The sequence below is a fragment of the Paramisgurnus dabryanus genome, chromosome 13 (assembly GCF_030506205.2).
Source record: "Paramisgurnus dabryanus chromosome 13, PD_genome_1.1, whole genome shotgun sequence".
In the NCBI taxonomy this organism is placed as follows: Eukaryota; Metazoa; Chordata; class Actinopteri; order Cypriniformes; family Cobitidae; genus Paramisgurnus; species Paramisgurnus dabryanus.
In genome coordinates this window covers 12,062,771-12,076,857 of record NC_133349.1, presented here as the reverse complement: position 1 = coordinate 12,076,857, position 14,087 = coordinate 12,062,771, and the positions used below count along the sequence as shown (strand labels likewise).

General features: G+C 37.9%; 1 protein-coding gene and 2 long non-coding RNA genes across 17 annotated transcripts in view; 1 reads left to right on the top strand and 2 right to left on the bottom strand.

Moving 5' to 3' along the window:
* The window catches only part of ptprub (protein tyrosine phosphatase receptor type Ub), a 251,449-nt gene that overhangs the window by 129,909 nt on the left and 107,453 nt on the right, over nucleotides 1-14,087 (bottom strand). The window lies entirely within an intron of this gene.
* On the bottom strand, nucleotides 1,377-8,423 carry LOC135788938 (uncharacterized). Its single transcript, XR_012334823.1, has 5 exons — nucleotides 7,983-8,423; nucleotides 6,737-6,831; nucleotides 6,393-6,428; nucleotides 4,622-4,671; nucleotides 1,377-1,456 (listed from the first exon to the last, which is right to left on the bottom strand). It is a non-coding gene; the product is annotated as an uncharacterized lncRNA (long non-coding RNA).
* Nucleotides 1,739-8,558, top strand: LOC135717676 (uncharacterized). 2 transcript variants are annotated; one of them, XR_010520333.2, is made up of 7 exons: nucleotides 1,739-2,123; nucleotides 2,631-2,705; nucleotides 2,862-2,921; nucleotides 4,650-4,688; nucleotides 6,663-6,859; nucleotides 7,830-7,875; nucleotides 8,452-8,542. It is a non-coding gene; the product is annotated as an uncharacterized lncRNA (long non-coding RNA). The 2 variants fall into 2 exon arrangements; XR_010520332.2 differs by lacking the exon at nucleotides 7,830-7,875 and having other exon boundaries at nucleotides 8,452-8,558.

The following is a 14,087-nucleotide window of genomic DNA, read 5'->3' as shown; positions in this document are numbered from 1 at the left end:
TGTGGACAACATGTGCTCACATGTGGACAATTTATGCTCACATGTGGAAAATATGTGCTCACATGTGGACAATATGTGCTCACATGTGGACAATATGTGCTCACATGTGGACAATATGTGCTCACATGTGGACAATATGTGCTCACATGTGGAAAATATGTGCTCACATGTGGACAATATTACCACGTGTGAACAACATCTCACCACATGCTGCAACATAATAGCGCACATGTGGAACATGTTATAACATAAAGCACATGTGAGAAATGTCTTATATAATGCAATAGTTTCAACATGTGGATCACATGTTACCAAACCACAAGTAGGCTAATGTTTGCGTAAACATCAACTTTCGGCTTTACTGTGCATCAACAAGTGTGATAATGTGTACTTTGGTTCCAATGATAAATTATATAAATACATTTGAAATCTGCATAAAGGCAATATACACACAAATGTGGTGGCAGATTTTTTTAATCTTTATTTTGACAAAATGATCTATTTACAAAAATTGACAACATATTTTTAAACAGATATTTGGTTGCTGGCAGGTGGCAATGTTGTAATAGAATAAGACTTAAAGCAACACTATGTAGTTTCCATGTAAAATTGACTTATGGCTCCCCCATGTGGTTGAAAAGTGCATCAGTGCCTGGTATCAGACACTCTTCTGCAGGCAGGGGGAGGGGCGGGGCTATGTGCTCTACCCTCCACCGCCACTTTCAGAGTGTGCTTGTTGCAGCCATAGATATGTATATAAAGGCTAGATGGCTCAAGGCGGAGTCAGCTGTGTCGTCACTTGGCGGCCATCTTAGGTCAGTGCTGCCATAGTGCTGCTCCCTGCTGCTGTGGACGGAAGGTGAGTGACATACGCCAACTAAAATGCTCGTAACTTGCTGAATTCTTGACGGATTTACAAACGGTTTGGTTTTTTACAAACGTTATTAACGTGGCTATAATTCTGGATGCTTTAACATGTTTCATGAATTTTTTATTTATTTTAAGTATACGTATTCAGTGTCATAGGTACATCTTTGACGTTTATAACAAACCAATCCGTTTGAAAATCGGTAAAAAATTAAGCAAGTTATGGTCATTTAAAAGTACCTGCATCATTAAAACTCAATGCTACGAGTGAGCGAGCGCCCTGTCCTAAGATGGCCGCCAAAATGCGGACGTTCCACTCAATTGGCCATCAGCGCGGACGAGCCATCTAGCCTTTATATACATATCTATGGTTGCAGCTAGGAGGCTGCTCAGGTTGCAGCAGCAGTAGAGTTTGTCCAGTTACGAGTTGTTCTATCACTGAAATAATTTTAGGGACATTATTTAAAGGTTAAAAAACTACATAGTGTTGCTTTAATATTTGGAGAAGGGTTTGCAGACATTATTGTCAGTCCTAGTTGCAATAAAGGCAATGGAAGCTCCTTTGTGTCATCACCTTGTCATCATCAACCTGGAAAAAAGCCACCCTGTTAGTTACAGTGCATTATCATGAAAAAAATATGCATTAATTGCAATCTTGCATATCCAAGGAACACAGAATTATTTGATGGCTCTGCTGTGCAAATAAGGGGTATATTGATCCGCATTTAACCAATCCCAGTGAGCATGCGCAAGCACACACGCACGCAGGCACACACGCGCACACTCCTCTTTTTTCTAGGCGGTTCCAATCTGTTCTGTGTATTCATCTTTTTTTTACAGTCTGTCGTATTCATTTATCCAGATCATCCAGTCAAAAGGCTTTTTCGACTTCATACGGCGCCAAAAGAACTGACAGGCTGACGATGACGTCAAAGTATCGCGAAAGCGATTCGAGGAGTCTGCTTTCAAATCGCTCTCGCGGAACTCTGACGTTGTACGTCTGTCAGTTGATCTGGTTTAATGTGATTCGCGCTCTTTATCCGTTGCAACTTGCTGTCTGAGGTAAATAAGACAAGAAAGTTGAACCTTGCTCATTAAATGGATAAAAGAAAACCATGTAAGAGTTGGTTTGGATAAATATGCGAAGGACAATAAATGTTAAGTGACCCAAAGACGGTTGGTCTTGTGGACAACGAGGAACAAACCGCCTAAAGGCGGTTGGAAAGCGTTTCCAGCACAAATACTCAACGTGAACGGTAAGTGAATTTCATTTAATTCGTTTATTTAACTTTTATAGGTTTTAAGTCGCCTCATGGTAAACATGTTTATTTGATAAGTCATGTTTAACATGCTACGCAGACAGCTATTTTTAAATGTTGAGCTAACATAAATGGGAAATATAACAAAACGCGCCTCGCGCCTTAAACTGAACTCAGATCAGCGCTTGCACAGCAGTCTGATAGGACCGATCTCCGAATTGATACACGTTATAAAACCACAACCTGTGAGTAAAGTTGTAAAAAAACAATTTCGTTTGATAGCAAAAATATCTACAACAATGTATTTTTGAGGTGATTCCTTACTGACAGGAAAGTTCATCTGACAGAAATAGGTTTAAGTTAATCAGCTAACTTATTTTTAACAAATACATTTCCTTTATTAAAAAGGAAAGTCTATAAATATTTTGATGCTTTCATTTATGTTATTATTTTATACTCTGCAAGATACTGTTGTATAATTACTTTTGCTTTACTTCAATACAGAGAGCCTTGGGTAAAAAAAGGCAGAGTACCAGTCAGTGGTTAAAGACACACAAAATGTGGACATCAAAACAAATGGTATGTTATGCTATAATTGAGAGATATTGTCCTTCAAATCAAATATTTAATACATTTCCTTTGTCATGCTCTCATTTTGTCTCTTTTCTTATATCTTTTCATATATTACTCTCATGTGTCCTCTGTCCTATTAAATGTGCTTTGGTGTTTTGTAAGGCTACATTTGCTCGTGAGGAAGATGATAACGAAGAGGATGAGACTCCTTCAAACCATAAGGTGAATATGCAACCCGGTATCACCCCAAATTAGGTACGTTTACATGCAACCAAATAATCCGTTTGTAATCATATTGATGGGTCAATCGTATTGAAAAGTCGTCATGTAAACGCCTTAATCAATATGATTGAGGACGATCGGATGCAAATTGGATCGTATTGAAGTGGTGTACTCCGATCTGTGATCCGATCAGCAGGAGAAAAGTATGCATGTAAACGCGTGAATCATAGTATTTTCTAAATCGGATGCAAAAATACATTGTGCACATGCGCTGAACATTTGTGCTCCAAGTTCACGTATTATATTTACCTCTTATATCACATGATTCTCATCACAGAAACATGCAACAACAAGGTAATGCATCACGTAACGTTAATAGGGTCACACGCTGTGCACGCAATGTACTAAATTCTGCAGCGTTTATGTGTACTTTTAAAACATTAGGCTACTTAAAGTAATTAATATAGCGTTGTGCCTTTTAAAATGTGTGTTTTCATTACCTATATCTGAAAACTTCTTAAGAACAACTTTCTAACTCAGTTTTAACTTTTATCCAGAGATAAAGCGTGAACTCGACGAGAGATGCTGTCCGCAGCGTAGCGTGGCCAAGTCCTCTGCTTTTTTTCGAGTTTAGATTTGGGCTACTGTTTAAACTGTTTCCAGCAGTTGTTTTTTCTGCGGGTTAAAGATTAAATTATTTCGTTGCTTAGTTCTTGGTATTTGGGCTGTGAATAGTCAGTGGGCTTTTGGGCTAGTTTTGAACATCCATTCGGATGGTTTTGATATGCGAGTCTGGCAACGCTGGCGGTGTGCTTGTGCAGACTGTCGGTTCGGATTCTATATAATGTAGATGTAAACGAACATTTAAATCAGATTGCAGTGTTTAGGGTGCATGTAAACTGTATCGTCGTAACTTTCAATCGTATTAAATTCAGTCGGATTGACAAAATTTTGTGCATGTAAACAGAGCCATTGTGTAATAGACCGTTTGGTCCACTAGAGCACGGTTTTTTCAAACTGGGGTCCCTCAGGTTGTGGTCTAACTGTACGTTAACACTGCTGCCGACTTGACCTTCCAAAAAAGCTCAGGCCGCCTGGTCAAGGACATTTGTCAATAAGTACGCGGAAGCTTGTTGACGGTTTGGCCGCTCTGAAGTCTTTGTCACCATGAAATGTTTCTTCGGAATCAGCTAGCGAAGAATGTCTAGGCTATATTCCGATTGGTTGCTGGTGTTTTGCTGCTGCTTGCCGCTGAACCCTGTCATACCTCATTACAATAAAGTTGTGCTTCTAAACGCGACGCCGATGGATTTGACGCTCCTTGCAGCTGATAGAAGTCAGCTTTCATTGTAAATGAATGACTTCCGGTAACTTTGGAAGCTCAAGTCGGCGGCGGTGTGAACGTACAGTAAGAGATTCCCCAGCAAATTTCAAGGGAAAAGACAAATCAAAAATGGTAAACGTATACACAGTAGTAGCAAAGTATTTGAGTTTGTAAAAAAATTGCTGAAAACATAATTACAATGTTTCTTTACAAAATATGGATAAAAACTTTAGGAAACGGGTCTCTCGCTAAAACTTTATCATATGGGGTACTAGCTATCATACCGTTAAAAAACTCCTGCACTAGCAATTCCTGGGTTTGTAAACAGCTGATAGATGTGCAATTTTTCATAATCATTATTTAAAATACTGCTGACCTCAACACTCCATACACTTCTTTTTCAGATAGTGGATGATTCACACTCAACTGCAAAGCAATGAAAGGTAAGCCAAGTAAAACAGAACCTGTTTTGTTTACATTCACTTACTTAAAGGGATAGTTCACCCAAAAATAAAATTAGGGAAATTTACCCACTCTCCTGTTGTTACAAACTTGCATCATTTATTTGTGCTGATGAACACAAAGGAAGATATTTTGAGTAATGTTTGTAACCAAACTGATCAGAGGCCCCATTGACTTCCATAATAGGAAAAAGAATACTAGAAGTCAATGGGGCCTCTGATCAGTTTGGTTACAAACATTACTCAAAATATCTTCCTTTGTGTTCATCAGAACAAAGAAATGTATCCAGGTTTGTAACAACATTAAAGTGAGTAAATTATGATTTTGGGGGGAACTATCCCTTTAATTTAGAGGTGCCCAAACTAGGGCCAATGACCTTTAATTTGGCATGTCATGCCACGTGAGTTAAGGAAACATCATTGACGCAGATGTTCATATTTCTAATTAAACAGTTTTTAAAATGTAATTTTTTTGTTTTATTTGTACATTACAAAAATGTAAATTGAAATTAAATGCAAGGAATTAAAATGAATACATTTATTTTTAATGTACATGGATACTTGAAGGTGTGCATCACGAAACTCAACGAACTCAGGTACCCTGCACTATAGGCTAATAATGGGGAGGTCGAGGGAGTGGCACACAGACAAAGGAAAATGTAAATGTAAAAATGATTGGCAAAATTATTTTCTCAGTTACCTTTGAAAATAAAACTGTATTAGTTATGCATAAACAGTAGTGCTGTGTTCAAAATATTGATACGAAGATACATCGTCATGAACGCCTGACGATGCGCGCATATATACCTCACCTTCCGTATCGATTCGGATGCACTTTTGAAGGTAGCATGACGAATCGCTGTTGATCGAAAATACGCATATGACTCGCGGAATATGTAGAGTTAAAGGGCACACGGGTCTGCACAACTTGCAAACTTCTATTAAATACAGTAGTATTAGGTTTGACTGCATGTGTATACATATATTCATAGATATAGAATAATTAAATGAGAGACAAATATAATGCTTAGAGTAAGGCACTATATTTGTAAATCTGCTTTAAAAAAAACTTTATTTAAGTATTACTTAAAGTATTTCTACGAATTACCCCAAAAGCTAATAAATGAATGTCAAACACACAACAGTTACAACACTGCTTATTCAATGTATAATAAACAGATAATAATAATAATAATGTAACTAAATTCTGAACAAAATGTAATTCAAAATATTATTGTATTGTGATGTGCATCGTATCGTGGCCTTGTATCTGGATATGTACCGTATCGGGAAATTGTTGGCAACAAAGTAATGTTTCTTATTTATTTTTTAAATATTAGAAATTTATAAATAAGGAGAATCAGGGCAACTTTAATATTAATATATAACACAGCAACATTTACTTTAAACTCTCGGCTCTTAGTCAGGTTGGATTTTTGGCCCTTGGTAGAAAAAAGTTTGGGCACCCCTGCTTTAATGTGCAAAAAAGTATATATTAGACAGGCAGTAAAAGTTAAGAGAAAACAAAACAATTCTTTGTTTGTCTCTTAGTTGTACTGAGCAAAATTAAAGAAGCATAGGTTTTGGGCTTATTACTTTCAGGGCAACAAAAGATTCTACAAAGTTCTCCAGGCCTTTAAGGGCAAAGTCCACCCTTACAAGAAAATTCTGTTGTCATTTACTCACCCTTATGTCGTTTCAATTCCATACACTTATGTTACTCTGTGGAACACAAAGAAAGGTATTTCTATAATACCTAGTAATATAAACAGATTGAAAGATGAACAGAATGTAAGGTTTTACTCACAATATTGAAGATTAACATAATGGTAAATTGGTAAATAATGTTTATTTTGGGGTCATCTGTCCCTTTAGTTGTTACACTATTGTATTTAAAATATTTTTCCAAGGTGGGCTGGCCTGTTAATATAGGATTATGTTTTTTTATCTTTACAGAACACATCTGTCACTAAATTGAACCCAGTCACCTTGGATTATGCCCCAAAGTGTGAGAATTACAAGAAACTCACCAGAACTGTGATGGACTCCATTTCCACCTTAGAAAAAATGACAACATGCTCCGTCACAGGGAAAAAAGGGACCACTGGTGAACAAAGACAGAGTCCTGACAGAGAAAGTGAAGCTAGTAATAGGTAAGGATGTTACAATATTGTGAGTTTTGGGCAAATTCTAGTTTACCAACTTGTTTACACAAATATTATTCTTTTTAACTATTACATTCCTATTCTAATGTTGCTTTTCCATTGCATAGTAGGGCTGTCACTTTTGAGAAAAATCAAATTCGAACGGTTTTGAATATCATGCAATGTATCCGAATATATTCGAATATCTAGCAACCCATGGCATTTTAAGAACCGGATGGTTTATTTATAGTTCGAATACGGATATTTCACGTCGTGTTCGAATGCATATTCGAATATCGAATAAAAAGTGACAGCCCTATTGCATAGTACCCCACGGTTTGGTTTAGTTTGGGTCGGGTCTGCTTACTTTTTGGAGCTTTTCCATTGGGTGCAGTACATAGTACCCGATACTTTTTTTCGTACCACCTCGGTTGGGGTTCAAAGCGACCCGAGCTGATACCAAACGTGATGCGAAAACACTGTAGATCACTGATTGGTCTGAGAAAATCGCGTCATCCTATAATGTAGATTAGCTTTACCTGTGCAACTTGCGCTGTCTCGAGCAAACATGTTGTCATCTGTGCTCTGCTATAAGTTCCCAAACTCCCTTTTAGCGATGAAAAACATCCACAAGTTGAGAATCAGGAACACCATAACAGTTTTTTCCAAACTTGCAGTTTTTGGCAGAACATTCACATCGAGCACTTCAGCATTATATGCTTAAATGCAACTTAATTGAGGCTCAGCGGAGCGCCGTCGACTGACGCCGCGGTGTTTGAACAGAAACTGTCATGTGAGACAGAGGTAACGTTAGTGATAAACGCGATGTGCAAACATCTATTTGTGGTGGCCAATTTTAATTTTGTGGCGGACTGAGAAAATAATAAATGTATGGAAATGTACAATGATGCTCTCACTTGTATGATGTCACAGTCTGCAGCGCAAATATAACGACACCCCTATAATCCCTCCCCACTAGGAAGTGATACTAAACTCGATGGAAAAGCTAACCACGCCAAAGTGAGGTGAGCTGACCCGACCCAAACTAAACTAAACCGTGGGGTACTATGCAATGGAAAAGCGCCATAAGTGCAGAGTAAGATCATACACCAATACAAATAACAATACTTACTAGGGTTGGGTATGAAGAATCAGTTTCATTTTAGAACCGATTAAAACTTTAAAGAACCGGGGATTCGTTACGATGCACGCATTTTGATTCTTTTGATCGATTCCTGACTTTTCTCATGCATTCTCGCATGGTGAAACAGTAGTGAGCATTTTATTGTTGTATCTACCTGTATATGCCAGGACCTGCGACAAGAACAGGTGTTTCATTATGCACATGCATAGTTCATCATAATCAATATTTAAAAGTTGTAATGCTAACCAAATGCTGCCATAACCACAAAAAATAAATAAACCCACACGATCATGGTTTCATAATCGATCGTCGATGCCACATTCGAGTGGCCATTCCTACAAAGACCATACAACTAAAAACAGCTAATCCTGAAATTCAAAAAGAAAAAGTAAATGCTATCAAGAGAGACTGATGCTTGTACTGCTCTAATCTTCTTTTTTTTTTTATCCTAAAACAGGGAGCCTGCTGGAAGAGAATCTGAGGACTGATGCACATATAACAATGGACATGCATAAAGACACATCTCTCTCTCTCTCTCTCTCTCTCTCTCTCTCTCTCTCTCTCCCACATACACACACACTCAGATATACAGTTGTTGTTGTATGGACAGAATTTTATTGATACTTGTTTTTTTATGAATATGTTTGGATACTTCTTATAATTTTCTGTATGTTTGCAAATAAATTCTCCATTTGAATCAGTTTTTCCTTACAGTAAAATGTGTCTTATGTCAAAGTCACATCATGGTGCCTTTATTTTATATCACTGACATCTTAGTTAGATTATAGCTTACCCTTGGGGTCAAAGGGTGAGTTTGAGTCCTGGGTTATGATAAGCAATTGTATGGCCTACTTTATATACTTTAACTCTCAAGTTCACATGTAAAAACAAATGAGAAACCCATGTGATCACATGTGCATAATGTGATGACAATTTTTTGTGCTTCACATGGAAATTCACATGTGATTCACACAAAGTGTTCAAAAAGCACATATTTCCCATGTGAAAAACACATGTTCTGCATGTGATTCTAACATGTTTTCATGTGTCACATGTGATTTTAACATGTTTTCACACAATAAATTTCACATGTGAAATATGTGCTTTTGGAACATTTTTGTGTGAATCCCATGTGAAACACGTGATCACATGTGCATAATGTGGTGACCATTTGTTTTTACATGTGCCACATGTGATCCACTAATTTCACATGTGTTTCACATGGGATTCACACAATAATGTTCCAAAAGCACACATTTCACATGTGAAGTTGAAAGGGAATTTGCATGTGTTTCACATGTGAATTTGCATGTGCTTCACATGTGAGCCCATGTGTTTTACATGTGAGCCCATGTGTTTCACATGTGAATTTGCATGTGTTTCACATGTGAGCCCATGTGTTTCACATGTGAGCCCATGTGATTCACATGTGAATTTGCATGTGTTTCACATGTGAATTTGCATGTGTTTCACATGTGAATTTGCATGTGCTTCACATGTGAATTTGCATGTGCTTCACATGTGAATTTGCATGTGCTTCACATGTGAGCCCATGTGATTCACATGTGAATTTGCATGTGTTTCACATGAGAATTTGCATGTGTTTCACATGTGAATTTGCATGTGTTTCACATGTGAATCTGCATGTGTTTCACATGGGATTTTGCATGTGTTTCACATGTGATCTCATGTGTTTCACATGGGAATTCACATGTGATTCACACAAAAGTGTTCCAAAAGCACACATTTCCCATGTGCAAAACACATGTTCTACATGTGATTTTAACATGTTTTCATGTGTCACATGTGATTTTAACATGTGTTCACACATTAAATTTCACATGTGCAAAATCACACACATGTGATCACATGTGGCCACATGTGTATTGCACATGTGAGCATGTGTATTGCACATGTGGCCACATGTGTATTGCACATGTGAGCAGATGTGTTTTGCACATGTGAGCACATGTGTTTTGCACATGTGAAATACATGTGCTTTTTCTGTAAGGGAAAAGCCTCTCCTTCATTGTTTAATTTTGGAGCACAGAAGAAAATTAATATGAACAGACAAATAAAACCAGATGGGGAAAACGGTACATGGCTACAGTAGCATACAAAAGCATTAGTATTGTCAGTAAAACAGTATTGCTAATGGAGAAAACAGTGATGTTTTAAGGCAAATTTAGCCCATTTAAAAGTGTACTTTCCCTTACTTAAGCAATATCGCTCAAGTAGAAGTGTGATATAGCTCTATATCATCACGGCTGTGATTAGGCCAGAGGCATGAGGCCGTAGGCCGAGTGCCGGAGGCAATCACAGCCGTGATGATATAGAGCTATATCACACGACTCCGAGAGCGATATTGCTTTTATACAACAGTTCGACGGCACACGTTTGAAAAAGAAAACTAGAAAACAACAACCAAGTTATTTTAAAAGCCTCTTTGTTTGGGAACTACTTCTTCCGCCACGGATTTGAGGGCGGCCAGAATGACAGGTAACACTTTCGGCTGCTTTGAATCTCATAACTCAATGGACGGAAAAGCCGCTTCTTTATATTACCGTTTCTTGGTCACAAAAGTTTTAAGATTAGTTCAGTCGAGAATGTATATGTATTATATTTAAATCTGCAGTCGATTAGTAAAGATAGCGCCTGTTTGAATGTTTGCTTAGTGAGATTCGGTACGTATGAGAACCAGAGCATGAGCGGACATCAGTGTTCACTCGCCCCGCTGACCGCCGCCCTCTCTGGGCTACATCTCTGATAGAGATTCCCTGGCTATGATGTTGGCCTTGTCTGTGTTTGATGGTCAAAAATGAGATCAAATCAGCAGTATTTGGTGTCATGATCAAACTATTACTTGTTTTCTTATTCATATTTAGTGTCTTTTGTGTTGTTATTGTTTAAGCGCGAGGTAAAAGTTAATAAAGCTATACTTATATAATGTTACTATTGCTTTCCCATTTATTATTAACGCAATACGAGTACTCGATTATTATTAGACTTTGTTCTGGTCAGTACAATATAAAGCTGTTTTTTAAAAGTGTCAGAGAGATGTTTTTTGCATGCTGCTTATAAATATATCAGTGGTGATATCTCATAACATGTTTTAATAGTCACGTCACGATTAAATAAATGATCAATGTCCACATTTAAAAGCTGCTGTGCTTACCTGCCGTTCCACAGTGTTTTCGCGTTCTGAGAAGAAAGATCGCTCCAGAAAAAAAATATTGTTTACATTCCTCTTTCCAAGTGTTAAGCGTCCACACGATGTGACAAGACATTACTCCCATTAACATTAACGTAACATCCAAGAGCGCTGATCTTTGACGTAATAGTCGCTTCCGATTGGGATTCACAGACTGATTTACGAGCTGGTGAAATGAGACACAAGGAGAGTGTTTAAAAACAGCGCATCTGTGTTTGTGCGTGCAGTTTTTCCATTTAGAGATGACTCTGTTTAAAGGACCTCCATTCACTAGGTGGCGGAATGATCCGAAAGGTGAAGCGGTTACTGTGCCGTTATCAGTAGAATATCGCATAGCTCTTAGCCAATCAGATTCGAGAACCAGAAAGAACTGTTGTATAATAAAATATATCCTGAACAATTGATCAACTACAGTGTGTCCTAACTACAAGTGACACAGCGCTTCGACAAAGTGCTGCGACATGCGCTAAAAGGTATCTTTTATCTGAGTTTTTGTCTTAACAAGCCATGATCCAATGCCAGTACTAGAGCCAGAGGATTATATTTTAAAAATGGTTTTGCGGCTAACAGCTTCGCCTAAACAAAGATCTCATTCAATTAAATTTCTGTGCATTATGAATATTAATCACCAAACATAGACACGGAGAGACTAATTAGATTTTAAAAGTAGAAATATGTGACTAATCCCACAAGTTGCACATGGAAATCCATAAAGAACCAGACGGATTAGTCTATACATGTGGGTTCGCTCTTCAGCTACAGTGCAAGAGGGCACACTAACAGAGAAAAACTGTTCTGATTGGCTGTGTTTAGTGGTTGATTACACTGCACCACACCCTTTAATTTCATTCAGTATGGACAAAAAAATGCCTATTGCTGGAATCATATAGAATCAGGTCTGGTTAGGACATGGTGTTACAGTTTCTCAATTTAAATCAAAATCGATTGAAATTAAGTCACAACCTCGAACTTCGAATTAAAAAATGGAATCGTTGAAAACTGCCACGCCACCATGTCACGTCCGGTCAGCTTGCAAAGCGGGAAAAAAAAACACGTGTTGAGTGCTGCGAGTCAACCTCCTCAAACTTAGCTAGCTACAGCCAGTCAAAAGATAGCATGGCAGATGCAGGAGACACCACGCAAGCATCTCTTTACATGGGAAAAAAACAGCAAGCGCCTCCCACCTTCAGCTGAACTCAATCAGAGCATGCAAGCGTGCACAGCACAGCGGCGTCTGTGCCAGGACCGGTCATTTCTCTAGAGTTCGATCCGTTTAAGTTTCACAGCAACTTATTTCAGTTGCTTAAGAGTTATGAAAAGCATTTAAACATGACTTATTGGGGTATAGTCTCACAATCTTATCTGACGGTAATAAAAGCACGTTTTTAAGGTTCAAAGTATTGACAGGAATGTTCATCTGACAGGAAGTTTTGTTTTATCAGGTATGTGCCTATACCATATTTTTCCACTGGAAGCATGACTAACATGGCAGGGAATCTCCGGGTTCAAGGTCAGATATTATATTTCAAAAAAGTCTAGGCTAAAAATGACATAGCATTTTTGTGCTTTAAAAAAAATGTAAACATCGAGAATCGAATCGAATTCTGACCTTAGAATCGACAATGTAATGGAATAGAGGATTTGGAGAATCATGACACCCCAACACAACCCTACATTTGGCATAATCTTGATCAACAACTCAACTTGTTAAAACCTGTACCCATGCAAAACTATTTATACGCAGTACACCGGTTTGACGTATTTTCATCTCACTGTGATTTCACTGCAAGTAACCCAACTAATTTGTTCCATCACAAACGTCATTAAATGATGCCTTTCTGTCATCAAATTAACTGTCTCATTAATTCAATGGGAACACATTTAATTATCATTCATTAATAGGCTATGCTTTTGTATCGAAGTGCAATTAACACAGGTCCCCTTAAATGTACTGGTACGCTGAGCGTGACAATATGAAAAGACTATTCTTGCAATGACCCCAATAGACAGAATATGAAATTCATTAATCACTGCCAATATTTAATGCTCCAGTAATGTTCACTGTATTTTTAATGTTCCTGTAGCTCAGTTGGTAGACCATTGCGTTAACAGTGCAAAGAGGTTGTGGGTTTCCCAGTGAAAACACATACTGAAAAGCCTTAAATGCACTGTTAAGTAGCTTTGGATAAGGCCAAATGCATAAATATAAATGTTAATGCATAACTAATTTTCACAACAAAATCACAATCCTGTACACCTGCTCTGTGGCCTAAGGCTATCTGTATTACACAATTATAGCCTGTGATGCACAAAACCAAAAGCGTTGTTAATATCCATGGTATCGGTTTCAATCGCACTGTTTGCTATTTGCATTAAACCTGTCTCAAGTGTAAAATCATGTGAGGCAATAAAAGAAGAGCCCAAGAGCTTCGATTAACAGCGTGAAACCGTCTTAGTGGCAAAAATCAATTTTCTATCTCTACCATAAAAGTCAGTGCAGCATCCCATGACAAGTGTCCTATTCCTGTGTGTGACACATCACATAAACTGTGACTTAATCTCTTCTCATTCTTCCTCACTGTTCGATTTGTCGCTCTCTCTCTTTCTGCCTCATTTCTTAGATCACTTGATGCCTATACACACGTCAATACAGTTTTGTCTGTTAATAAATGTGTTGCTTGTCACCAGGTTTAGTATCTTTTACAGTACATCAATCCTGCAGACGCACACTTACGTATTGTTATTCTGCTTTAGGATATGGGTCTCTGAAATGTTTAATTGTCCAATCATGTTTTGCATTGTGCATGTTGCAGGCAGCCAGACTCTAAAAAATGCTGGGTTATTTTTCACCCATCAATGGGTCAAAATAGAACAAACACAGC